Source organism: Aulonocara sp. 'chitande type north' Nkhata Bay, linkage group LG17 (genome assembly GCF_057382095.1).
Source record: "Aulonocara sp. 'chitande type north' Nkhata Bay isolate Kocher_YH1m ecotype deep benthic linkage group LG17, A_spYH_male_GT1.1, whole genome shotgun sequence".
Taxonomy (NCBI): Eukaryota; Metazoa; Chordata; class Actinopteri; order Cichliformes; family Cichlidae; genus Aulonocara; species Aulonocara sp. 'chitande type north' Nkhata Bay.
The window spans coordinates 34,935,604-34,961,542 of NC_141360.1; the positions used below are offsets into that span (position 1 = coordinate 34,935,604).

General features: G+C 40.1%; 1 protein-coding gene across 1 annotated transcript in view; it reads left to right on the forward strand.

The window, feature by feature from the left end:
* The window catches only part of gpr85 (G protein-coupled receptor 85), a 39,792-nt gene extending 14,670 nt beyond the window's left edge, over positions 1–25,122 (forward strand). Inside the window, exon 3 of the transcript XR_015125647.1 lies at positions 25,108–25,122. The gene's annotated coding sequence lies outside the window, so the exon portion shown is untranslated. The remainder of the gene's footprint in view (positions 1–25,107) is intronic.
* The last annotated feature ends 817 nt before the right edge of the window (positions 25,123–25,939 follow it).

A 25,939-nucleotide genomic window follows, 5' to 3' on the forward strand; every position in this document is an offset into this window, starting at 1 on the left:
ACATGAACAGCTTACCCCTCACAGTTTCCTGCACATCAGTTAGCTTAGCAACCACTTAGCACAGACGAAATGCATCTTTAAACAATCAGATTGCTGCTCTGTAATTATGCACACTTTAAACCATGTTGCAGATCTATGCACGCGTGGCACAGTACTGTGGTACGTGACACAGCTTACTGTGACAGACTGCATCCCTGTGACATCAAATAACACATTTGAATAGAAAGCAGATGGGCGAATATAGCCCGACAGACATTTTTCTTCTTTATCTTTTACCACCAGGAGAAACAAACACAATACATGCACTTGTTTCTGAAAGACCAGGTCACATCAGATTTCTCAACTCCTGTACTGTCTGATTTTGTTTTTCATTCAGTGACACATTACATTGGCTTTGAATATGTAAGGCCTTGTTTTATCAAGTATTTTATTCCCTAAGAGGACATGCAAAAGCAATTTATCTGGCATGGGGCCATTCAGGATTTCTGAAAAAAAAAATCAGCTGGAAATTATAATTTTTGTTGTCTTTTACTTATGTTTATTCTAATACAATGTAACATTTCACTGTTTCCACACATCATTGATGTATTAGTGCACAATTCTTTAACTTTTATTTTGAAGATCACTGTGACCAGCTAGCGCAAGTTGCTATTATGGTGGACCTTGATATCATTTATCTTCCTCCCACAGTGGAGCTCGTACCACTGCCGAAGGGATTCCAATTCCATCATCTTGGACGGCAGCAGTCTGATGGTAGTCCTTCTGCTTTGGAGATCCCCTGCGAAAAGAAGGACCGCTCTAAGCAGAGCCTGCAAGGCTGGGGAGTAGAGCAAGGTCAGCCTTCACCAGCTGCAGTCCAAGATGGTGGAGTTGGCATTCAGGATGAGAGACTCCGCTCACTATTGCTCAGTTTTTTACTTGTTACAGAGGGTTTGGGATTAATATAGATTAATGCCAAGTACTGTACAAGTTCCTTAATATGACCTTTTATATACATTTTGAACACTCAATAGCAGTGACAGCCGGAGATGCACATAAATATATTCTCTATGCAATATGTACAGTACCTTACCTGTTGTCTATAGCAACTTTGACTGTGAGTGGGCTTAATTTCATTTCATCCAGGCTGCTAGCTGAGGTTGAAGTCTCGAATATGAAAACTGTCAACCTCTCAAATTATGCATTAACAACGTGATTACAATTTCTTTTTTAAATTGCGTTATGGATCATAAGAAAATGTTGCCACTCTCAGACAGCAGGAGCTTTCTGATGGGATCAAAGCAGGCCCATGACTACAGTGTCTGGGGAAATTACTCAAATGTGTATAAATGATCCTCATCATGTTTCTTTCAGGTCTGCTTTTTCTTTGCTTTCCATTTTTTGTGCACTGAAAATTTCAGTTTTTTTGAAAACCCGGAAAGTAAATGAAACAAAATCTTCCTTTGTCATCTTTGAACTGTCACAACGCCACAGCTATGTAGAAATCAAGCTCAGTTTCATTTCCTCTCCTTTATTGGCTTTCCCTCTTGGCAGTTAACTGAGCCATCTCGGTGGCTGTAAAGCAGCATCGCAGCCTCACTGCATCTCCTGGGTCAAGAGCTCTCCCTGGCTAAATTAGATCAGAAATTCTGATCGCTCAGTCCAATTTATTTTAATTAACACTGGGTCACACCAGTGCTCGCAATGAGCAAAAAGACTATGTGACATTCATTTGAGGAACTAGGAACACTCAGCTTGAAAGGTGGAATTGGTCAGGATTTTGGCTGTTGCGGCATTGGTGGATTATTTATACACACAAATGTAAGCATGATTGCATGACAAAGTGCTAAAATATTGTTATACAGATGAGTTTTTAAATGGTTCTCTTCTTTTCTTTTATCGTCTAAATTTAGTCACAGGTTGTAGTGAACATAGGGGCTTTTAGGAGGCTCTAGTGAGGGTATGGACTGTTATTTTTTATTGAAAGCTGCTTTTCTGTTCTGTGTTGTGTGCATACATGCTTTCAAACTGACATTTGTCGTTGCATGCAGCTTTTACTGAGTTCCCAAATGCTAAACAAAACAGCCAAAAATGTGCGTGTGGATCTCTGGATGCTTGTCACCCCTTGGGTGTGCAATTCATTTTCCCATAGTAAAACTGGTTTCCAAAGAGAGCACATGATTAAATGGCACTGTTAGGGAGGGTCCCACTAATAAGTGACTGCAGACAAACAGTTATTAGATATACTATAGCTTGGTATTTCTGTGCATCAAGTTGCTGTCTTAAATGTAGAAGTTTTCACCAGTTTTCCCTGTTTTTAATGGGGACCATAATTTGCAAAATGAACTTTATATTTTATTCAATTAGATTTCAAACCAAAGACCAATGATTGAGATCATAAATCTATCAGGGAACCATCAGGAAAGTGTTTTTCTGAAGTGCTAGATTAATAGATTTGTGGGGCTCAAACCTTTAACTTTTCATTTTGTTTCCATTGCAGATTTGGTTTCTACTGGATGCACGTGGGCTGAGTTGCATTGTATAGGTGGTTTCCAAGGGGCCACGTGATAAAGTGGGACTGTTGTTGAGGGCCCCATTAAAAGGTTTATATAGAGATAAAACTAGTATTAAGCAGAACTGAGTTAGGTTTATTGATGTGGCCCTCCACAACAGTCCCAGTTTCTCTTCTGACTCCTCAGGAAAATGGATTGCCCACTCGTGTTATAGCAGAAGAAGGTGACAACAGACAATTACTAGGTGTACCCTACTTTGGCATTTATGTGTGTCAAATTGCTATCTTAATTGTACAAGAAAGATGAGAGGTTCGATTAGATAGAGACATTTTCAAAATGTGGCTGCTAGTATGACATGACAATCATGGTCAAATGCTACAGTCAGCAGGTTATGTTTAGGTTTTTTATCGCCATTTTTCCACTCTATTGGGGACCATAGTTTGCAAAATTAACTTTATATTGTATTTAATTAGATATGAAATGAGTGATTAAGGACGTAAGCCCATCAGGAAAGCATTTACTGAAGTGTGTACAGCAAGGGAACCAAAGGCCATTTTCCCAGATGTCTTTTTGATACCAGATGAGCAGCATCGGCTTCACTTTTTTGTCTCAGAGCCAAAGTTCATCTTCTAAATGCAGTCTACACTACAACAGCTGTACCCGACACATACCAAGTTGTGTTTGTTATTGAGGAAGTACAGCTACTTGACTCTTTCCATCTGTGTTAACGACAGCAAGCGGAGGAAACAATTTGGGATGGCAAGTTAAAATTTGACAAAGACAGAAGACACTGAAACTCTAAAATACTGTAGTGATAATATAATCAGCTCCATCAGCAGCTTGCTCGGCAGCTGAGGGCTAAGGCGTGTCACTGATCTGATTACATACTCATACAGAGCTCTGATCTCATTGTTCTCTGACATGGAGGATAATACATGCATAATGTTGCAGTGTCCTGCTGATAAAGCTTTGTTGGCTGCAGTGGAAAGATGTTGCATCTGAGATCATTTTTAAATGACCAAAAAGCTTTGAAATATTGGCCAAGTAGACACTGTCCTCAAAAGATGATGTTAATAAAACAGTTTATAACGAAACTGTTGCTAGTTTAAATCCCAAATTGCAATTCCCTGGCTTGACATGAAAGAGGTTTATTTAATCCCTTGACAGCTAAACGTTTCCTGAGTTACCACATAATGACTTGCTGTCCACCAGGGGCCCTGTTTTTAAGATAACAGTTCCAGAAAGAGGAAGTGCTGGTCTTGGCTTTTGTTGTTGCTAGGCAACAATTGAAATTCCATTTGATTGTATTGATTGCATTCTTTGCCAAAATTTGAAATATTTTTTTATCTTCAAAGGCAGCACGCACTGTTGGGAACACACAACAGCATGTCCCTTCCATCACAAACATCAAATAAAGGGGTCAGTGTGGTAACAACGGCGTCCTCATTTATGTGCAACCTTATTGTCGCAGCAGTGTTGCAGGGTGCCTAATAGGAAATGACTACAGCTCAACTGGGAAGCTTCCAGATATGAGTATGCATTAGCATGGCCCTATGGCACTGCTGAAATTAAGCAGATCGCCCTCAATGGTCCTTGTGTAACCCTTGTTGATCTAACAGGCTTAATTTGGCAAATCTTGTCCATTATTCCAGAAAATGAGATATGAATGCACAGATTGACTATGACCTAAATCTCTACTTTGAATCCCTGCTTTGGTAACTTTGAATCTATTGGCTAAAAAGGAGTCCACAAGTTAAAAAAAAAAAAAAAAAAGAACACCCTGCTTGTCTTACTCAGAGGTAAAAGACACAACAACATTGACAGGCTGTTCACAGCTAAATTACTTTACTTTGCTATTGTCACTGAAGTGAAACCTTTTCTGGGAAAAATAACAAAAAATAACATTAAATGAGTGCTGTCGAGTAGTGAGCCATTAATAGATTTGTGGGGGAGTAACTTTTAACTGTCCATTTTCTTTCCATCATCATGTGCAGATTTGGTTTCTGCTGGATCCATATTGGCTGTGATGCATAGTAAAGCTGGTTTCCAGTGGTGTTTGTAAGACTTATCTAGTGATTAAGAGTATGAAAGTGAGCTTATTTGCTTCCGATTGATATCTGTCTGGAAACACTGGAGTGGTTTAATGAGGCATCAGTTCTGTCAGTAGTTCACATGCTTTCTGATTCTAACAGCCTGTCCTTACTCGAACCCATGGAGCAAACACTGAAAATAAAGCCTCATGCATAATTGAGTCATCCGGACCAAAATAACACTACCAATTCTCCAAAACATTCTCCAAGGTACTGTGAATAATGCAATCACGGAGCATGAACAAAGGGAGATGTCATGTTGGCTCAAGAAGTGATAACACTGGCTTCCCGAACACGGTGTGGAGCAGAACTAAATTATGTTTGTGGCAGTTTGGTCACGGGACAGAGTAATCAAAGAAAAGGAGAGCGGTGTTTAAAGTGAATGTGTGATTCCTAAAAGTCTCTGGGAGGGCTTTATTAGAAGGGCAGGGTTGATCCTCAAACAGGCAGCGGCTGATAGTGCACATTGCCATATTGGGACACATTGGTTTTGAAAATGATTCTGTCAGGCTGAGGTAGTGTGCTGATCACTGGAAGCATTTCTGAGTAGTCTCATCTGGTTTCTCTCATCATCTGTCTTTTTCTCTGTCACCCTGCTCAAGCCCACCACTCCTAAGACAGACATATTCACATCTGTAGTCTCACCGCATTGTACTGTGCAATCTATAAGCTGTGGCAGGCTGAGCAGCCTGACTTTTTTCTTTTGACTCGATCTTTCTTAATTCTTGTTTGGTGCTCTAGCGCCATAGGCTCGGAGCCCTACACAGAAAGACGATGGGTGATTTGGGATGGGAAGGCTATTGTTAGAATTTTACTGATGAAAACTGATGCTGATCATCAAAGCTTACAGGTTATGGCTGTTTCTTTCTCCTCTGGTGATCATGGTAAGATTTTGGATTGAGCAGTCAATAAAGCTGGCGGGTCACTACTGGGTAATTAGATGCACAGTAAAGGCACAACTTGAGATTTCAAATGCACTGAAACTTATGAAAACAACAGCAAAAAAAGGCACACAAAACAATGGATGATTCATGTAATACTCTAGATACATGTTGGCCATTAGCTGTTTATTGTTAGCCTCTCACTTCGGCAGCTGTTCTGTCACTTTAATTTCTCCCCAGAATCACTTCCAGCGTGTTTTGTGAGGTTTTTAATTTGATAAAAAATTATGAGCTTTTGCTGCATTTTTTTTCTATTTCTGATGTGTTTTATTGAACTTGCATTGTGTTTTGTGTGCTTTTGCACAAGTTTTCAATTTGTATTTTTTGCAGCATGTTTGACCTCTCAGGGACTCGATATTAATAAGACTTACACAAAGTTCCCAGGCCTTTAGCTTTTCTTTCTTTTTCTTTTTAAAAACATCAGATTGGTTGTTAATATTAATGAGGCTCTACTTTTTCTTTTAAATAAGAGCTTCAAAATAACTCCACAAATAAGTGCTCTAAAGCATTGCCAAGTTGGCTGACAAGTGTAAAGACATGCTTTTAGAATGACTTTCCCTGAATCTACTCAAAACAACTAAAAGATCAATCTTTTCACATTAAACTTAGCAAACCTCTTAGCAATACGAGTCATGTTCTGCACTTTCAGATGCACTGGAGAGCACAAAATATAATCACACATACTCAAAATTGGCACTGGCAGTTGTGTCATTATTAAAAGTCTGTTATGGGTTTAACAACATGTGTTTTATTAGATAATAACATGACATGAATATTGGAAGTAGCACCCATTGCCCAAACACAAATCAGTCAGTACTTGTTTCTGAAATGAGGAACAATTTAAGCCTGTTTCTCTCCTGGGTGATTTGTGCAATTTTAGCTTGTTGTGTTTTACTTTATGGTTTAGTAGTCACGTGTAAGTGGAAATATCTAAGCAGTTCTTTATTTGTTTGTCATTTGGTTGGTTTAATTTTTTTAAACCCACCACTCTTCTTTTTATATATACTTTGAAACATTGAGTATTTTTACATAAGCATACACAGTTATTTAAGTATTAACAACTTACTTCATTCTGCTTACAGTTAAACTGGTATCCGTATCTGTGATGCCATTAAAACCCTGGCGAGAGTGTGTTGTGGTAGACTATACCACCACAAAACCCTTCTTGTGGCCTTTCCAAACCAGCTCTGCCTTTAAGAGAGACTTGTAAGTTTGCCTTCAGAGCTGTGTGATCCTAATCCAATCCATTGAGTGCAAAGAGGAAGCTGTTAGACTGTGGAGCTGGCTCCATCCATTCCCACCCTGACCGCAGACACACAGGTTACAGCGTCCCTGTCTGCGTTATCTCCAGGAGCACTGGCTCGGCTTCAGACCTACGGCTCAGGCCCAGCCCCTGCTCGAGATAAAACCCGAAATAGACCGCACTCACTGACAGCAAGGCAGCACTAGATAAGACTGTTGTATCCACAGCTTTGAGCTGGTGGCGAGGAGGAGCAAGAGAGAGAGACCGTAAGGAAAATACAGATATGGTGAAAGCAAGGTGTTAATACCGATTGTGCCTAGTGATAGCCCTTTGGCCCTCTTATTCAGCCACAGGTAAGAGAAGTCATAGTTATAGAGATGCACACATATCCCCACGCCCCTCACTTTTCTCATTGCTGAGCCCATTGATTGTGCCTGTTGACCCATGCAGCTGCAACCCCAGCCAATTTGGTTGTCATGGCTTACAGCGATAAGAAAATTACCTTGGACTCCAACAGCTTCTAGTCATACGTGTGCATGTCTATGAAGGTTTACGCACGGCCTCCTTTAGCAATGTTATGCACCCTCTGCCTGATGGCAAACTGCAAAAGTGCATCTAAGAAGGTTTTTCTCTCTTGGCATGCAGAAGCCAATCAATACCGGTGTGTCTTAGTAAATTAGATCATGTAGACAAGAGGCAGTAGTCAGCAGAGTCACCCCAAAGTAACCCCTCGCCTGGTTAGTTCATTCTCCATTAGACAATGGCCTGGAGTAATTGAATTGGCCTGTACAAGCTCAGGGCTTGGCCTTGGCTTTTTCGCCTTTGACAGCACATATTCAGGTCTGATAACTTTATTCGCCAGCCAAAAACCAATTTAGAAGTATTTTTTATGTGTCTGGAGTTTGCAGTATTTAATATCCTTACATGTGGAACTGCATCACATCCACGTTGGTCTGCACACAAACAATTACCAGAGACAGTTACTAGAGACATCTTTAGTACTTCATGTAATCTAGTGTAAGCCCTTTATTCATATATGTACCACTATTGTGTTAAATTATTAAAGACATAAATAAAAGCCCTCAATCTCTCCGGGCTGTTGAACTTAATAAGACATTTCTGTTTCGTCTTGTTATTTCAGGGTAAATAAGTCATTGTGGCAATGATGAGATGTAAGCTAATTATGTGCTCCAAGCCAATCAATGACAAAGCCGAGCGTCATTATGGGGAGAGCTTTTTAGATGGAGTAAAAAAAAGGGTAAGAAAGGGAAGGAAACTCTCTCTCTCCTATAAAAAAAAAAGTGCACATCAAGAATTTTTTTAAGGACTGCTGATGAAGAGTTTTGGGTATTCTCGGTTCATATAGTTATACACTAATATGAAACATTCAACGCATAAGGCTAATTAGGACACTATTAATATACCCCTGTCTGCTACCCCCTTCCAGCCTCATTATTCTATTAATTTCAGTTTCTTTTGCTGGCAGGCCAAAAATGCCATTTATCTTCTTCTTCTTTTTTTTAATCCATTACTGTGGTTACTCCACTGAAGTACTTACATTTACATAATTACAGATATACATTACCAGCACAAGCTTGAAAACCACAAGCTTGTCCCAAAATCAAATGCTACTAGTGTTGTTTTGTGTTGTAGTATATTTGCATGGGAATGCTAGATTATGTCTTTATTACACTGTCAAATAGATTTAAAACTGACAACGCCTTCGCTGTATTATGAGGAGCCCCGTTAAAGAAATTTATCTTGGGAGTTTTGGGAAGAAGTGTTTGAAGACAGATTTTTTCTATAAAACACATTTCTTTGAGAAAAAAACAGAGAGCAAGGGGCCTCAGCTCAGACTCAAAACTATTCTTTTTATTCTTTTTACCAACTTTCTCCAACCTTCCACAGATTCTACAAAGTGCCAACCTGCCAATTAAGGTAGCTTGATGTGGTTGTAGTGTTATTTCAAATCGAAAATAAGATAATTTTTCATACAGTGCAGTATTTAAGCTTTTTTTTTTTTTAAAGACAACAACAAAAAACGTTTACAGTCATTGCAACTTTATCTTTCTATGTCTAGGTCTAAAGCTAATTCTTTCTATGGAAGAACACCAGCGGTACATTAATTCTAGCAGTTACAGTATTTAGCTGTTTTACTTACTCAAGCACTCCTTTGCATTATTTATTGCAGTACTAGAGTCTGTTGAACCCACAACACATGGATTTTGTGCTCTATTTCTTGCTGTTATAATCATGTCTCGCAATGTAATTGTTCATGGGTAATCCATAATCAAGCTCTATGACAAAAAAAAAAAATGCAGACGAAACATTCAAATCTGTTAAAGTACGAGTATTTTTCTTCAGCCACTCCAAGTGTCTTTCTGCGCCAAAAACATCCAGTGGTGAATGTGTCCATAATCCCATGCGACGTGAGCAGTCAAGAGGAAGGGATTGGAGGGCTCGGAGAAAAAGACAGAGGATGAACGACTATAAGAGAGGCAGAGAGAGAGAGAAAGGGAGAGAGAAGACTTCCCCTGCTCCTGCCGTGCAGAAAGAAAGTGTTGGATTCAAGCCAGCGTGCCCATTTATATCATACTTTAAAAAGTCCCTGAAAAAATGGGCAGGTGACCCTGTGCGACCAAGTCAAGTGGGGATATGACGCTCCTAGGTCTGGTAGCTACTTTTCAAAATCCAGGTAACTTATTCCCTTTGCTTGATCCACTTTGCTCAGCAGAAGTTTTAGAGACAGTTGGCCAAACACAGAGTAAAATGGAGCATCGCAAGGGAACAGATAATACGAGAGCTTCTCCCTGTCAGTGCAGCTGTGTGGGAGTTTGCTTTATCATGTCTGGGAAAGTGGTTCACTGTGTTCAATGAGCAAAGAGCAATGATGAAACCACAGCAGCTTGTGGTCAGGATAAGCATACAAAGAATTGTTTCTAATGATTTTCAGTACTGTAATATGGTGCACAAGATGTACAGTGACAATGTGGTTAAACTGTTCAGTGTGTTATTTATAATTCATGATTCTTTGTATTTCTTGTCAGTAAAAATATAAATGTGTACACTTTTGACAAAAAGAAAGAAAAACATAACGTCTTATCTTAAACAAAAAGGGATTTTGAGCTTGTTGTATTTCTTTTCCATTCTCCACTATAATTCCAATTTTCCCCTTATTTCCAGCATCTATTAATTTATGATTACATCACTCTCATTCCATAGATTGTCCTCCTTGCATTATTCATAGCACCTCCAAGAACAATAAAAAGTCAATTTCCATCTCTTACAGGAACAGTCTACCAAAATGCACCCCTTTGGGATAATCTCTATGAGGGTTTGAACTTTGAGATTGTTCAAACAAGAGAGAAAAGTGTGAAAACGTTCATGCCTGTCTGACAAAAGTGTATAAAGTGTGTAGTGAGGGGTTTTACAGCCTTAAAACACCTATAATAATTGTAAAAAAAAATAAAGCTGGCTACTTTGAAGATTTCACCTATCGCTGGCTATTTTTAGAACGTAACTCCCACGATAAACGATGCAATGATATGCTAAAACATGCAGAAATACATGGAAATACAGTATAAAGGCAAAGACAGAGTTTGTACAATTTTAACAGGGCTGAAAGCCAGTATTTGGGATTTGACCACCTTTACTCTTCAACACAGTCTGAACTCTCTTTAAATTGGATTCTCTTCTTATAATTTCTTTAAGTAGTCCTCAGGAAGAGTTCTCCAGACTTCTTGAGGGACATTCAAAGCTCTTCTTTGGATATTTGCTGCATTCTGTTCTATACTCTGACAAGATGATCCCACACTGCTTTAGCTTTGAGTTGGGTCCCCTTTTCATCCTGGAAAAATTCATAGGTCAGCGATAAGTAGTGTAACAAACAACATTTTTATTCTCTGAAAATGGTCAGGTACAAGAACTGAACTAACATTGAGTGAAAAAGCAGCAAATGTCCAAAGAAAAACTTTGAAAGACCTCAAGAAAGCCTGGAGAAATATTGCCCAAGGCTCCTTATAAAAAATTACAGTCTGGCTTATTAATAGCAAACTATAACTGGCCTGTGCTGGTGCAGATGACAGCCTGGATAGCCTTCAGCAACCTTAGTACTCCCTGTGCCCGGTAGGTTTATAAATGCTATAGAAAGCTTTTGTGTCACCAACACTTTAACGGTATGATGGTATCTTCAGCTTTACCATGAAAGGAACAATAAGATATTTTTTTATTTTCTGAGAGGATAAAGCTTTCTGCCCTCCATCCCACGGTTTCTCCTGCTGTTATCACTTATACCCAAGCCGCGCTTTTGTTTATCCCTCCATCTCTCCCTCTTCCTCTCTTCCATTTCTCTTTGATAATGGCGGCCTCAGCAAGGGAATCTGCCACCATCCATTCCACGCAGCAGGTAATGGATTGAGCTGGGACCTGATCTGGCTATGGATGAGCCAGTCCGTAGGTGTCTGAGTGGGCGTTCAAATGGATTTGGAGGAGCTTGCCTGGACTAACACTCTTTGTCACTAGCAGATTTGTTTTTCTAGGTCTTCTGTGTTCACAATTGGCATCATACGCCCCCCATCACGCACGCACACACACACACACACACACACACACACACACACACACACACACACACAAATATACACATACCACCAGCCGTCCTCATTACTCAAACTACTGAAAAATTTCTGACATATAATTTTAAGTGCCCTTAGATGACTTATTTTTTGAATTGTCACTATGCAAAAAATTGAATTGAATTAAATTCAAAGTGTAAGAAAATGTGTAAAACATTACGGTAGCATGCCATTTTCATATTGTCAGGATGCTTCTCCTCAGAACTCCATAATCCCGGCAATGTGGCAAAAGCGCACAGCTCCACATTTCACTTTGATCTCTGTTTTCCACAAAAGGACAAACAGATCAAGAGGATTGTAGAAACGCCCCCGATGTCACGCTACTGATGCTGAAAATCATAAATTGCTCAAACAAGTCAGTTCTTGATGGTGAGTCTGGCAGCTTATATATAATATGCTCCAAGCCAGTTGTGCGCCATCACTGAGAAACAGAGTAAATGGCTCAAAAAGCAAAAAAACACAAGGATGTTGCGGTCTCCACAGAATCCTTGCAGATACCTGGAAACTAATATAAAACAACATCTGGTAATGAATAATGGATGGAGATGGAGATGTACTCGGCCTGTCTCTTATTTACAGTCTCATAAAAATATTCTGGTTGAACTTGCTACATGACATGTGGTATTGTATGCTATGACACACTTTTATATATTAGTCTGAAGCCAAAAGAGACATAAATTCAGACTGCATGCTCTGGGGGATTATTCCCAGTCAAATCTTAGCATAATTCTAGCTGAATATATAACTTTCTTTGACTATAACTGCGTACACTTATTTCCCATGCAACAGGAGCTCAGGTAATTAAAATGTGTTTATCTGTTGGAATGACCTTTGTTGCCAGAAAAATCTGGCCCAGTGCCAAATGGATAAATATATTGTTTTGTAGATATGTCATGCATGCGTGCACTGCATATGTGCGCACCGTGAGCGTGCACGCTGGCAGTCATCTCAATTTGGGTGCAAATGCATGTGCTGGAACATGTGTTTGTGCTCGTGTGAGAGAGATGATGGAAGTGCTGTGACTCTGCCTGCAGGCAGCGGCCGCCACATTGTGCGAGGAGGGGGGTGCACATGAGGCCAGACACCTGTTTTGCCCAAAATGAATTATGAATTGAAGCCAAGCTCGTGTTATTTTCTACACAACTGACAACGGAGGCCAAAGACCTGAGGAGAGACAGAATGGGGCTGGCATCACTGAGAGCGCTAAACAATAAGCCATCCAGCCTAAGAAAGCATGAAGGTTATGAGTCCTTGTTAACTTTAATAGACTCTCTCATAACGTGGAATTGAATTCTAATAGATTTTCCTATTGCATGCTTTGCTTCGAGTCTGATGCAACTCAATTAAAACGGAGGCGAGAGAGCCATTTAAATCTTATGAAATATTCACTCTTTATGCGCACTCAACACAACACTTGCAGGTGGCGCTATATTTTCCATATAGAATGAGTCATATAGGCGTTGCACTACTTTAGCTGCTTTAGCAACCTTCAACATGAATACACGTACTGCAAGCAAAACAAATTAACGAGCGTCGTTTGTGATGTTTCTTTTGTTTAAAAAAGCAAATTCATTCTAAAAACATGAATGTCTGTAAATAATCTTCAACTGACTGCCTGCCGCTATTTTCTCACTTTTACATGAGAGGCAAATACATTTATTTGGCTTTATTTATTCACACCTGCACCCTTTTCTATTTATGCCCCTGTTCAGATCTAATATATGAATTACTGCCTTCTTTAACATGTAGCCTGAGGCCATTTCAACTTGTCAGGTTGCAGCTCCTTATGTAAAAATGTATCACCGCTCTTAAAACAAGCAGGGAAGAAAGAGAGTGCGAGAGAAAGACCATTTGGCTTTTACACACACATTTGTGTGGGGAGACGTCGACTGCACCTTTGCACTAGCCTGTGCCCACTCATGTCACACATGCCACCCAAACATTGTCTCAGACTCCAGGATGTTAGCTACAAAGTAGCTCTGAAAATGCTATTTAAATTTGTTGTCCAGTGTCAGGACTCTGCATAATCTATAAACCAAGGCTTGATGGTGGTAAAATTTGAGTAAAAACTTGTTTATGGATGATATGGTGTGCCGTTTCTAGTATTTTTTTATCATCAAAAATGAATGCAGCTATCTATCCTTCAGATAATTTCATACTTGTATCCACTGACAGCCTTGGTGGAGATGCCAGGTTCCTTTTCCAGCAGAACTTGGCACCATCCCACAGTGCCAAAACCACTACCAAAGCATTTGCTGTATGCAGTATATTTATTACAGTGATTAATTTTCCAGCCAACTCGCCTGACCTAAACCCCACAAAGAATCAGTGGGGTATTGCCAAGAGGAAGCTGAGAAACAACCATCCAAAAAATCCAGACAGGCTGAAGGCGGCTATCAAAGAAACTTGGGCTTCAAAAATACCTCAATAGTGCCACAAACCGATGCCACACAGCAATGATGCAGTAATTTTGTTGTAAAGAAGCCCAAATCAAGTATCGAGTGTACAAATGTACATAGATTTCAGAAGTTGGACATTTATTTCATGAAAAGTCTATTAAGTCACCGGATTCCTGATTTTCATGAGCTATAAGCCACAATCATCCAAATTTAACCAAAGCTTTTTCACTTTATGCTTAATGAATATAGTATATACGAAAGTTTACTTTTGAAGTCATTTTAAGAAAAAGATAACCTTTTTAGTCTTTTATTTAGTCAGTAAAAAAAATCAATTGGCTGGAATATAAAGTTGTGTAATAAAATATATGTAATCATAAGGTCATCTAGTTGAAACAAAAGCTATATTACAATTTAATGTGCATTGTATTATTTGATAAGTTTTTAGTAATATAAAGTAAAAGAGCTCTACTTTGTCACGTTTCTCTTTCTTAAGGTCTATATGTGAATAATGTTTCTCCAAAACTCAAAATCTAAACACAGCTGTCATGTCATATCATGTCATGTCCACATTAACAGTCTCAGCAGCCTTCGGTTCTGGCACTGTAGAAGCACTTTGCACTTGAAAAAAACCGAGCATGCACGATCGAATCACAATCAGAATGCTTATAAAAAAGTACAGACAACTCAATATAAGTAAGTAAACTTGAACATTTAGCATAAATTCAGAGCATTATTTTTTGCATGTACTGTGTGCGGTCCAAGAAATACCATTTGCTCAAAAAAAGGGGGAGAAAGTGACCAAAAAAGGCCAATAAGTTAACCAAACTCAGGAAACATGACAAAGGGCAGTTTTGCTCATTTGTATACTATATCTAATTATTATTACAGTACAGTGTTGTTTGACAAAAAGAAAATAAAAGTTGTACATTTAAACACAACACCCTTTGAATGCTTACTATAGAAATAAAAACCTCTACTTCTAAAATATACTGAAAGCATCTCTATCCATAGTCTGGAGTCAATGTTCTGCAGTATGGAATATGAAATGAAGAAAATGAGAGAAAAACTAAAGCTGAAGTGCTTTTTCACCTTTATGTTGTTATTGCAATGTAGTGTGTCATAGAAAGAGGTTTCCAAACATTATGATGAGCATCTTATCATGAATCCCAGAGGATGTGAGGGTGTAATTACGTTCGGGCTTTGATGTATGGAAAGGGTTAGCGAGTTTGTTAAGCTGCATTGTCAGGAGAATACCCGTCGGTTATATATATTCAGATCAGGAGTGGCTGTGGTAACAGTATGAGATCTATATCCCTGACTTAAATCGCCTGTGCTGAATGTTTTTAAGAAGAGAGACACTTGTCAAGAGTAATGAACTACTCCAGCGACCCAAGTGAAGGTGAAATTTATCTGTGATCAGAATTATATCATCTTAAAAATGAATTCCCTTGGTCAGTTTATGCCAAGGAAGTCTAATAGTGCTGGAGTGCCACAAGTTCAAGAAAAGCTTCCAGCAAATTCTTCTCTATCCAGGTTATAAACATATTATTCTCTGAGGGGAGACTGTCCTTCTAAATATCATTCTTCACACATGGAGGTCACAGGTTCTGCACTGTCTACTCCAAGCATGTCAAAAGGAGCGACGGCAGCTCAAAAATACCATTAGTATTTCATCATCAGGTCTATTATATACACAGAAATGTCAATTTGCATAACGTGTCATACCCAGCCGGAGGGTGGCAGGGCTGTCTATCTGTCTTTCTGCGTATTTGTCTAAAGACAGGAAGTGGTTGACATACTCGGGAGGTGTGAATTCCCTACTTGTGATTAATTTAGCCCTTCCTGCGGTGGCAGCCTGCTACAAACATTTACCGGGCTCAATTTAACTCTGATCAACACGTTCGCAGTGAACGCCATCTGGTGATTCGATTCTGACAAATTACCTCCGTGTTGTGTTTGATAATACCTTGAAACTGGCGTGTTTATTTTCCTTTGGCGGTTTATCATTACGAAAGTGGGGCGAAAATATTGACTTGACTCTCAGCCCGGGCTGATGGTAAAGTGAAACTAGACAAGGGTGGCAAATAAGTTCTCCTTCACCTTCTGGAGGGATTTGGGTTTTGGCTTTGTTTTGCTGATGGTGCCAAAACTACAGCTGACTTCATCGCAGGATTTCCGACACCGCACATGTGAGGTTGGAATGAAAAATGTGTAATGAGGAGAGATGGAAACACGTGTGGGCGTGGCTTTGATGGGCTCATATAAGCCTGCAAAAGGCATGCACAGAGATGCAGCTGGCCATTGTTTGCTTTCCACGCAAGCTTGGAAATATGTTATGCACAGTTGTCTCCAGACTGTAGCAACCTCATTGAAGATAATCACCAATGGAGAAAGCAGACACTGTGAGCATCTCTCACACATACCCGTGGGGCTTAAATTGCAATATATTCTACTGTTAGTGATGATTTTTTTTTTCAAAGCAAAGCTGTGTGTTTATGCATGAGTGTTGCTATTGTGCTAATTTTTCCACTGGACCACACTAGTCAGGCTGTGCACAGCTGGCTTCCTGCCAGCTTCCAAGCTCAAACCTATGTTTAATTTCCATTCTCCTGCCGCATTGGCTGCCATGTAAATTATTAATGTCCATCAGCGACGGCGGTAGTTCATTTTCGAAGCGCTGTATTTGTGTCGGATGGGGAATAAAATAAAGAAACAAACTGAGATAAGAATAATATAAAAAGAGACCGAGAGAGTGGAAGAGGAATGAAATGTGAAGTAATAAAATGAAAAAGAGGTGTTGTGCTGTTTGTCATGCAAGATAAATTAACATGCTTCTGGTCATCTTGGCCTGATACAAGGGTGCAAGCAGGACGGGGGACGGTGTGACAAAGCAAGGATGAAAGGTGCAAAGGTGCGATGGATGGAAACCCAAGAGGAGCTCAAAAACAGGAGAGCAGAACCTGACCTACGTGTTATTAATGCCACACTCGGCTTCTGGTGGATTCTTGCAGGTCGAGGGTCATTGCACAGTGAGAGAACACTCCCCAAGCATGTACTCTTTTTTTTTTCATTCTCCTTCTCTCCCATGGCCTCTCTGAAGGCTCGCTCACTCTGAAGGGGAAACGTTCTTTTTAGCTGAGGCCGGTATTTTGTTTGTTCACTGGAAGCAACACTGCCCTTGGAAAGCAGCCAGAAGAACACTGCAGCACAGTCCCCTCTGCCTCCCTCTCTCTCTTTTGCTGTCCCTCCATGCCTCCTTCTCTTCATCCATCCACTCCTCATCATCATCTCTGTCTGCTTTTTCTGTTGTTGAGCACATCGCACAGCACGGCACAAACAAGTCCAGCGCCACAGCCAGAGTAGCCTGCAAAACAACCTCCTCCTGCAGCACGCAGCAGGGTTGAGGGCTGAGATTTATAGTGTCACTACTTCGAAATGTTGCCAAAAACTACAATTCATGTCATATCTCATTCCCCAAAGCACTTAGAGATGGAGAAGAAGAAAGGTGAAACTAGAAGGTTGTTTATTTGATTTCATTTTACAACATTATGTCTTTCTTGCACTTTCCACCACAAATGCGATCAAAAGTCATTTCTTTCCTTTTTTATCTATTGAGATGAAAATGATTCACTAGTGGTTTTCCCCCCTCCTTTAAAAAAAAATCAATCTTTTTTTCAGATTCATCACCTTGGCAACAAAGTGATCATGATGGGAGAGTGGGAGTCATAATTTGGAGCACTTGGTTAAAAAGCTCAACATTATCAAAGACTGTAAATTTGTTACTGACCTATATTCACAGCCCGCATATAGAAACCCATCCTATGAACCAGATCTCTCCTGTATCAGCCCATCCATCTGCTGTAGGTCCTTCTCCCCAGAGCCCGGTGGGAGGTAATGCTTCGCTGTTCCTGCGCTGTGACAGGTGGAGCCAGATTGTAATGTTATTCACGGATAAATTGTCACAAAGTAATTCTTTGTCCCCGCCCACATCTCCCTCAGGTATCGTATATATGTGTTTGTTTGTGCCACTGCGTGAGTCTTTGTGAGTCTCGTGTGTCTGACACATAAATCATCAACATAATTATATCCAGAACAATGCTTCCGAACATTGTCAGTCCCATTTACCATAACTGCTGTGATTCACCATAAGATCCAGTTAAAAAGCACACTGCAAACAGGTAAGAAAACTTCAAAGTAGGTCAGGAGTAACTTTAAATTTTCAGCTGCATAACCTCAAAGATTCTTTACAAGACCTTAAGGCAGTGGTTTGTTTTCCCCAAAAAAATATCACTCTTTCTTGAAGTAGGATCCTACAAACCAGCAGAGGCAAACACGAAGAAGTACTGAAGTGCGAACTATGAGAATAACTGAACCGGCTGTGCCATTTGAACTCCAACTGAGGGGTTCAAATGCAAGTCTAGGTCCTGGGGGCCTTAATATAATTCATTTTAAGCACCTTTGAACATTTTAGGGGATGCATCCAAGACTTGATCATCAGTTTCAGTTTGTAACATAAAATGGATAAAATACAAAACAATGTGTCCATAAGATCGATTTTTAATGTCTCCGTGGAAACAAATTGTGATGATTTGTGTTCATTTTACTTAATTCATTCACCCTTATATTATGTTCATGCTAGCTAATTTACTGTTTGGAAGGGGGCTAATATGTTTTGCCCAAAGCATTCAGCAGTGAGTGATGCATTTGTCCTGCCACATCCATTTTCATTTGACACATAAGCTGCATTAGTAGCTCTGGAACACCAGACTATATGGCTATAGCAATGTTCTTAACAACTGTGCCAATGTTGCCCACACTTAAGATAAGATAAGATAAGATAAGATAAGATAAGATAGAACTTTATTAATCCCTCGGGTGGGTTCCTCTGGGAAATTCGACTTCCAAAAAAAGCACAGCAACGACCAAAGTTACAGTTACAGAACTGTTATATATATATATACACACACACACACACACACACACACACACACACACACACACACACACACACACACACACACACACATATATAAATACAGAGACAAATATAAATAAAATATACGAAGGGGATAAATAGAATAAATAGGAATAAAAAATAAAAATACAAGTGAATTGCACATTTCAAGTATTGAGTCTATTGCACCATTGACTATTTACAAAAAGTATTGCACAAGGTATTGTACAGTGAGGTGCAGAGGCACTACAGCTTAGTTGTTCCCCCCTCCTTTGTCCTCCTGTTTCCCCTCCCTCTCCCCTCCAGAGAGGAGTTAAACAGTCTGATGGCGTGTGGGACAAAGGAGTTTTTAAGTCTGTTAGTTCTTGTCTTGGGGAGAAGCAACCTGTCACTGAACAGACTCTTCTGGTTGTTAATGGCCGTGTGCAGAGGATGCCCAGCATTGTCCATAATGTCCATCAGTTTCTTTAATGTCCTTTTCTCTGCCACTGTCACCAGAGTGTCCAGCTTCATGCCGACCACAGAGCTAGCCCTCCTGATCAGTTTCTCCAGCCTGGATGAGTCCCTCTTTGCTGTGCTGCTCCCCCAGCACACCACAGCATAGAAAAGTACTCCAGCAACCACTGACTGGTAAAACATCCTCAGGAGCTTCCTGCAGATGTTAAAAGACCTCAGCCTCCTGAGGAAGTACAGTCGGCTTTGGGCTTTTTTATACAGGTGCTCTGTGTTGCATGACCAGTCCAGTTTATTGTCCACCCACAGCCCGAGGTACTTGTACTTGTTGACCACCTCCACCTCCTCCCCCTCTATCTGAACCGGCAGTGGACCTTCTCTGGACCTCCCGAAGTCCACAACCAGTTCCTTAGTCTTTGAGGTGTTGAGTTGCAGGTGGTTTGTGTGACTCCATGCGACAAAGTTCCTCACCAGACTTCTGTACTCCTCTTCCTGATCATCCCAGATACACCCCATGATGGCCGTGTCATCTGCAAACTTCTGAATATGGCATAATTCAGAGTTGTAGCAGAAGTCAGAGGTGTACAGGGTGAAGAGAAGAGGGGACAGCACAGTTCCCTGTGGTGCTCCTGTGCTGCTGACCACTGTGTCAGACTTGTTGCCATTTATTGTTTCTTTTTGTAATATATTTACATAGCTTGCCAGCTAGATTTGTGCAACAGTGACATCCCTATTGACAGTCTTCTTTGCTAATATCATCACCAGGACTATGAATGCCAAAAAACAGACTTATGCAGGCAATGGATCCAATGTTAAAGCGCTGACAAAACCAAAGCCTAAATTTCAAATTGATGGAACTTGTAGATATACACTGTTTAATTCAGATTCACAAAACCTCCATAATACTATCTAAAAGTCCTGAGCAATAGTTCTCCAGGTTTTCTTAATGTCTTTTTAAAGTTTTTTATTTTCTTTTTCTTTTTACTAATTTTCAATACTTTCCTTGTAACTTTACATATTTTCGCACCAACAAAGTGAGACCAATTAACCTAAACTTTGGCATATCGCAGCATGGTGTGCGGTGTGTCCTCTTAAAAAAAGTGCAAGTCTACAGCAGATGAAAAGTATTTAAAAGTCATGGAAAAAGTAAAAAGACCTGACACAGTAGAGATACATCGGGCTCTTTAGTTAATTCTTGAAATGGCCTCATTGGAAGGGTGGCTGTTAAGACGGCATTCCTAAGGAAGGACAACGAGGAGAAAAGGCTGAGGTGTGTGAAATTACATAAGAATTGGACTAAATAGCAACAGTTCATATCAAGTGATTAATCCATATTTTTAGTTCAAATGTCAGTGTGCACAGTAATGAACAGGAAAGAGGTACAACAGTGAGTGTCTACAACCACTGGTAAAACACAGTGGTCATGGTTTGGTGCTGCATTACAGCAAATGGTGTTTGGGATCATGTAAAAACTGATGAATATAGAATAAACAAAAAAACTAAAGAAAACTAAAAAAAAAAACAAATTACCAAAAAACATCCTAAAAACGGATAATGAAGTAAAATTATACCTTTTTAGAAAAAACATACATTGGAGTACTATCAGTCATGGACTGGATTCCACATAGCTCAACCTCAACATTACTGAAGCAGTGTGGGATCACCTTGACAGAGAACAGAACAAAAGGAAGCCAGCATCTAGGGCTGGGCCATATCATACCGTTCACGGTAATACCGGTATAATGTTTGGCAACGATAGAAAAATGAAATATCGCGATAGAATATGGGTAAAATGCGCATACGCAGTGCCTTTGTTTTCATACGCACATGGCGGAAAAAGCATGGCGGCGAAAGCAGATCGTCGAATGAAACAGATAAACCAGAATTGGTTTGTAAAAATGCTGCAACTTCAGTGATGTGGAACTGGTTTAGCTCTCGTCCGTCAGATACACAACAAAGCGCTATTTTTGGTAGAGCATGTTAGCGGTCTGTCATTATTACCGTGTTTTTTGGAAAACATTGCACACTTAAAATCAATCCTTTGATTTTTCTGAAAATCGACAGTGTGCCTATAATCCCGTGTGCCTTATGTATGAATTCTGGTTGTGTTTACTGACCTCGAAACAGTTTTATGTGGTACATGGCGCTCGAAAATCTGTCAAATGTTTTAGTACGACTTTGTTAAGCCACGAACCCGCACAGCTTGATGGATTGTCGGAGCATTACGGCTATCGTAGGCAGGAGCCTTGCGGAGTGATACGTACTGTGCTACAACATAATATTACCGTATTGTGTGTGTATAACCTCTTTTTAAGTTTTGTGGATGTTATACTTGGTTATACTGAGAATATGTCGGCCAATTTCCACTGGAAATGCCTTATGGTTAAACTGTCAGCAAGGATTTGCATTTGCACTGTTACATTTTTATATAACTTTGATGCACATAAAAAAAGCTGCTTGTTTAAGTGAAAATACATTGATGTTTTTTTTTTGCACTAATAAAGTTGCAGAGTTGTAAAGTATTTTGTCATTTATATCGTCAGTTATATCGTTATCGCAAATTTTCAAATGTATATCGTGATAAATATTTTTGGTCATATCGGCCTGCTCTACCAGCATCTAAAGGAGAGCTTTGAATGTCTTTCAAAAAGCTTACCTAAGAGAGTTCAATCAAATATTGACTTTCAAATATTTTAGAATTCTACAAACTCTGTGCCTTATATGTACGTATGTTTGCACGTCTTTCAATTAATCGCTGCACTTAATCAAACTTTCCATAGCACAGTACATTTTTGCAGTACAACTTCATTTGTATTCAATGCTACTCATGAATAGAAAACAGACTGTCCTCAGGCTCATCTGATCAATCTACCACCGCTGTTCCCTAATGAGAATGATTCACAATGGGGAATGAAGTTCACAACAGCAAGATATATCGCTTGCAGACAAAAATGACATGACATTAAAGGACCTGCACATGTCTACACATACAAATACAAAAGAATAGCATCAGACGAATTCTCTATGGTGCAAGAATTATTTTGTGAGTTGGCCTCTGCTTAGGGAACAAATCAAACAGGTGGCAGGCGACTGTAAATGAAATGAACATATTTTATTGCTACCATCAGATCAAGCAATTTACTTTGCACGTGCACAATGAGCTTGTTTATATTATCAAAGTAGATTTTTAGAAATGGGCACACCCACATATTAGACATAGAATGAAAGAGAAGAATGCTTAAAAAACAAAAGAAAAACATGCTGTATGCTATTATTACTGATACAAAACATCCTCAGAACATTTGGTAATTGAGTTTGGTGGGCTCATGGCTTCCAGTGCTTTCTCAAAAGATGCTGTCCAAACCCATTATTCAGATCTTCTAGCAATGAACCATCTATGAACTGCATTGCCAAGGGATAGGGAAAAAAATGGATTCAAAGCTTTTAAGGAAATTCTTCCCTCCCTCTCTTTCCTCTCTTCCTCATTTGGTTTCTTTTCAGAAAAAAAGGGGCTGGCTTCAACCTGCGAGCTGCAAGCTTTGTAGTTAGGTGGTGGTGTAATGCTGCAGAGCCAACAGAATTTCACCGTGTCACTTTAACCCAAATGGTTTTTGTTCTGCTGAACTCTGCCTGAGTGCACTGAGTTATTTCCTCTCCCTCAACCCCAGGGCAGCGGCCGGCACTAAAGCAAATAGAAAATCTAAAACCAGAAGTGAGTGAGATGGCATAGCACTGCAGGCACGGACAAAGAATACTACACACACAGATTCAAAGGAGAACTTCAACACTTGGTGAGATCAGTTTTCTTGCTAAAAATGAAAACCCTGCCATTACTCTTAAATATATTATATAAGCCTAGAGAAGGCAGCAGGTTAGCCAAGATTACCATGAAGTCAGAAACAAAACTATTCAATTTGCTAAATGAAGAATGTTAAATACCTCCCAATGATTAAGCACATATATGCACTTCAATAAGGAGAGATCAATTTGAAGAACTGAATATGATTTATTGAGACACAGAATTAATTTAAGCTGTTTGGCGAAGAAGATGAAGGCTTGGATGATGCTTCGAGTGACCAGAGTGAGACAGAGATGGGGAGGAGGCAGGGTGCACGAATGAGAGTCTGAAAGGCAGAATGACGCACAAGCTTCATTGCATTTCAAAAAAAGAGGTGGCTGTGGTTTAGGTGGTGGAGCAGTATCATGTACCAATCAGAAGGTCACTGGCTCGATCCCTGAGTTCTCAAGTGTGCTTGCCAAAGGATCTTTGGGCAAGATACTGAACCCTGAGTTGCCCCAATGTATCCATTGGAGTGTGAGTGTGTGAATGTTAGAAAGCACTTAGACACAGATAAAAGAATTGTATAAATGTGTGTGTGATTGGGTGAATGAGACTTATTGTCAAAAGCACTTTACGTGCTCAGCTTGAGTAAAAAAGCTATATAAGCATCAGTCCATCACATGTCTAGACTAATCTTCAGCATCTTTTATTCAAATGTAAAACAACACAACATGTAACGGCGAAGGAAAACAGCTGTGTTCTTTATATCAAGGCTCAATTCCACTGCCTCTGAGGTCTTCCACCTAAACATGCTTATCGCATTCAACAGACAGAAAAGACTGTGACACATGCTTTTGTCTCAGCCCACGTCCACCACTCCTACTACTCTCTCTCTTTCCATTCCCCCCCCTCTACTTTTGAGCACACTGCTATTGTCAGGGACGTTTCCAGAACAAACAAACTGGTATCCACCAATTAGTGCTGTCAGCCTGTGCCCTCTGTGAACTTTTCTGTTTGCTAGAAAATATATGAGCTTCAACAATGTGACAAGAAAGGCCAGGAATACTGGAGCTCTGCTCACTACAAATGCTCAGAATGTCGGCATGATACTGTAGCCTGGGAAAACTTCCAGCGATACCCGTGTTGCTCCCAGAGCTAAACACCCTATGTATGATGGTAGTATTTTGGGCTTTCAGAGTTAAGTTGTGGTTTGCACATTCAGAGAGAATTTGTTAGCTTGCCTACTACAGTCTGGTTTAGCAAAGTACTTGCCCCAAGCTCAACTTAATGCAGCCTTCTGCAGTGTGTGGCACGTAGCAGAACCTCACAGGCATCATTTCCTCCCTCTTGCCTTTTTCAGCTCATTGCACACATGCAGCGTTTAGGGTAATAAAGGCAACTTAATGTAAATCAGCCACAAAGTGAGTTGTGTAAATCTAAGAATTAGGGGATGTAAAATGTGACAAGGATTTTTCCAACTTTTGCTGAGTATACATAAAGAAACAGTAATGCAGAGCAGCGGGAGCCTACAGTCAAACTTAAAGCTCTCCATCTACTGTCATTATTAACAAAGGCTGGTGAGCTATGCAAATGAAGAAGTCAAACTGTTCATAACCTATGTGAATGAACACATGTTGAAAACCCTCTTCTCTGTTTTTCCTGTGACATACTAATCAGCTGAGCCACTTTGGTGCTTCTAGTGATTCAGTATAAGGAAAACTGCTCTTTAAGCAGGAAATGTATAAAACACTATCTGTGTCAGGCCTGGGCAGTCATGGACTGGTGATATTATATGTATTTTTGGTGTTGCTGCTGCTCTTTTCCATGCTTGTAGATGTGAGTGTGTGTGTGTATGGGTGCAGGTGTATATGTACACTGGTTTACAGGTGCATTCAGGCCTGGCGGGTGTGGCCCTGCTAGGGGACTGGCCACACCCGAAGCTACACACCTGCCGCTGATCAGGGCTCGTTGGGGGAGCTACTTAGGAGAGTCTTGGAGCTCCCACCAACGCTGGATCATTCCATGAGACTCCATGTTAGTCTTCTGCTTAGTTAAGTCTGTGAGTGTATGCCTACTGGAATTAAGTGTCTTGACGGCTGCCTCTGTTATTTTCCCCTCAGGAGAAGCATGGAACATCGGAGGGCTGCAGGCACTGGGTGTGTGTGGACACACGAGAGTGGAGAACACGGAGCACGGACTTTTTGGGAAGACACGACACGGGAGAGCACGGGGATTTACTGTTATTGTTTTATTCAATGTAAATAAACGCACTGTTTATACACAGAGCACCGCGCCTGGGTCCTCCTTCCCCACATCCCCACGGTCTGCCATGCCAAACCGTGACAATCTGACTTTTTTGTGCCTTACATCGAGACTTTAGTAAACCAAAGTGCTCCTCTTCCGAGTAATCAATAATTTACAGTACTGTGTAAAAATCTCAAGCCACTGTTATTTGTGTTTTGGACAGTAAGTGCAGGGATTTTTTTGAAAAATGTGCGAACATACTTGGAAATACTGTATATAAGACAAAAAAAAAAGAGCTTGAAGATCAATATTTGGTAGGACCACCTTTTTTTTTTTTCAACACAGCCAGAACCCTCTTAGACAAGCTTCCTTCTCATTTCTGAATAGTTGTCCAGGCTTCTTAAAAAACATTAAAAATTCTTCTTTGGATTTTGGCTGCCTTTTATTCCATTCTGTCAAAGATGATCCCACACGGCTTCAATAACGTTGAGGTCCTGGTTTTGGGGAGGCCAATCTATGACTGAAAGTGTTTCATTCTGTTTCTCTATCCAGGTATGTGCTTTCTGCATTGGCAGTGTGCTTGGGATCACTGCCATGCTGAAAAATGAAGCTGTTGTCAATCAGATTTCCCAGATGACATTGCATTGTGTTGTGGCTCAAAATAAGATGCTGATGAGTTCATAATTCTGTCAATTTTGACAAGATCCC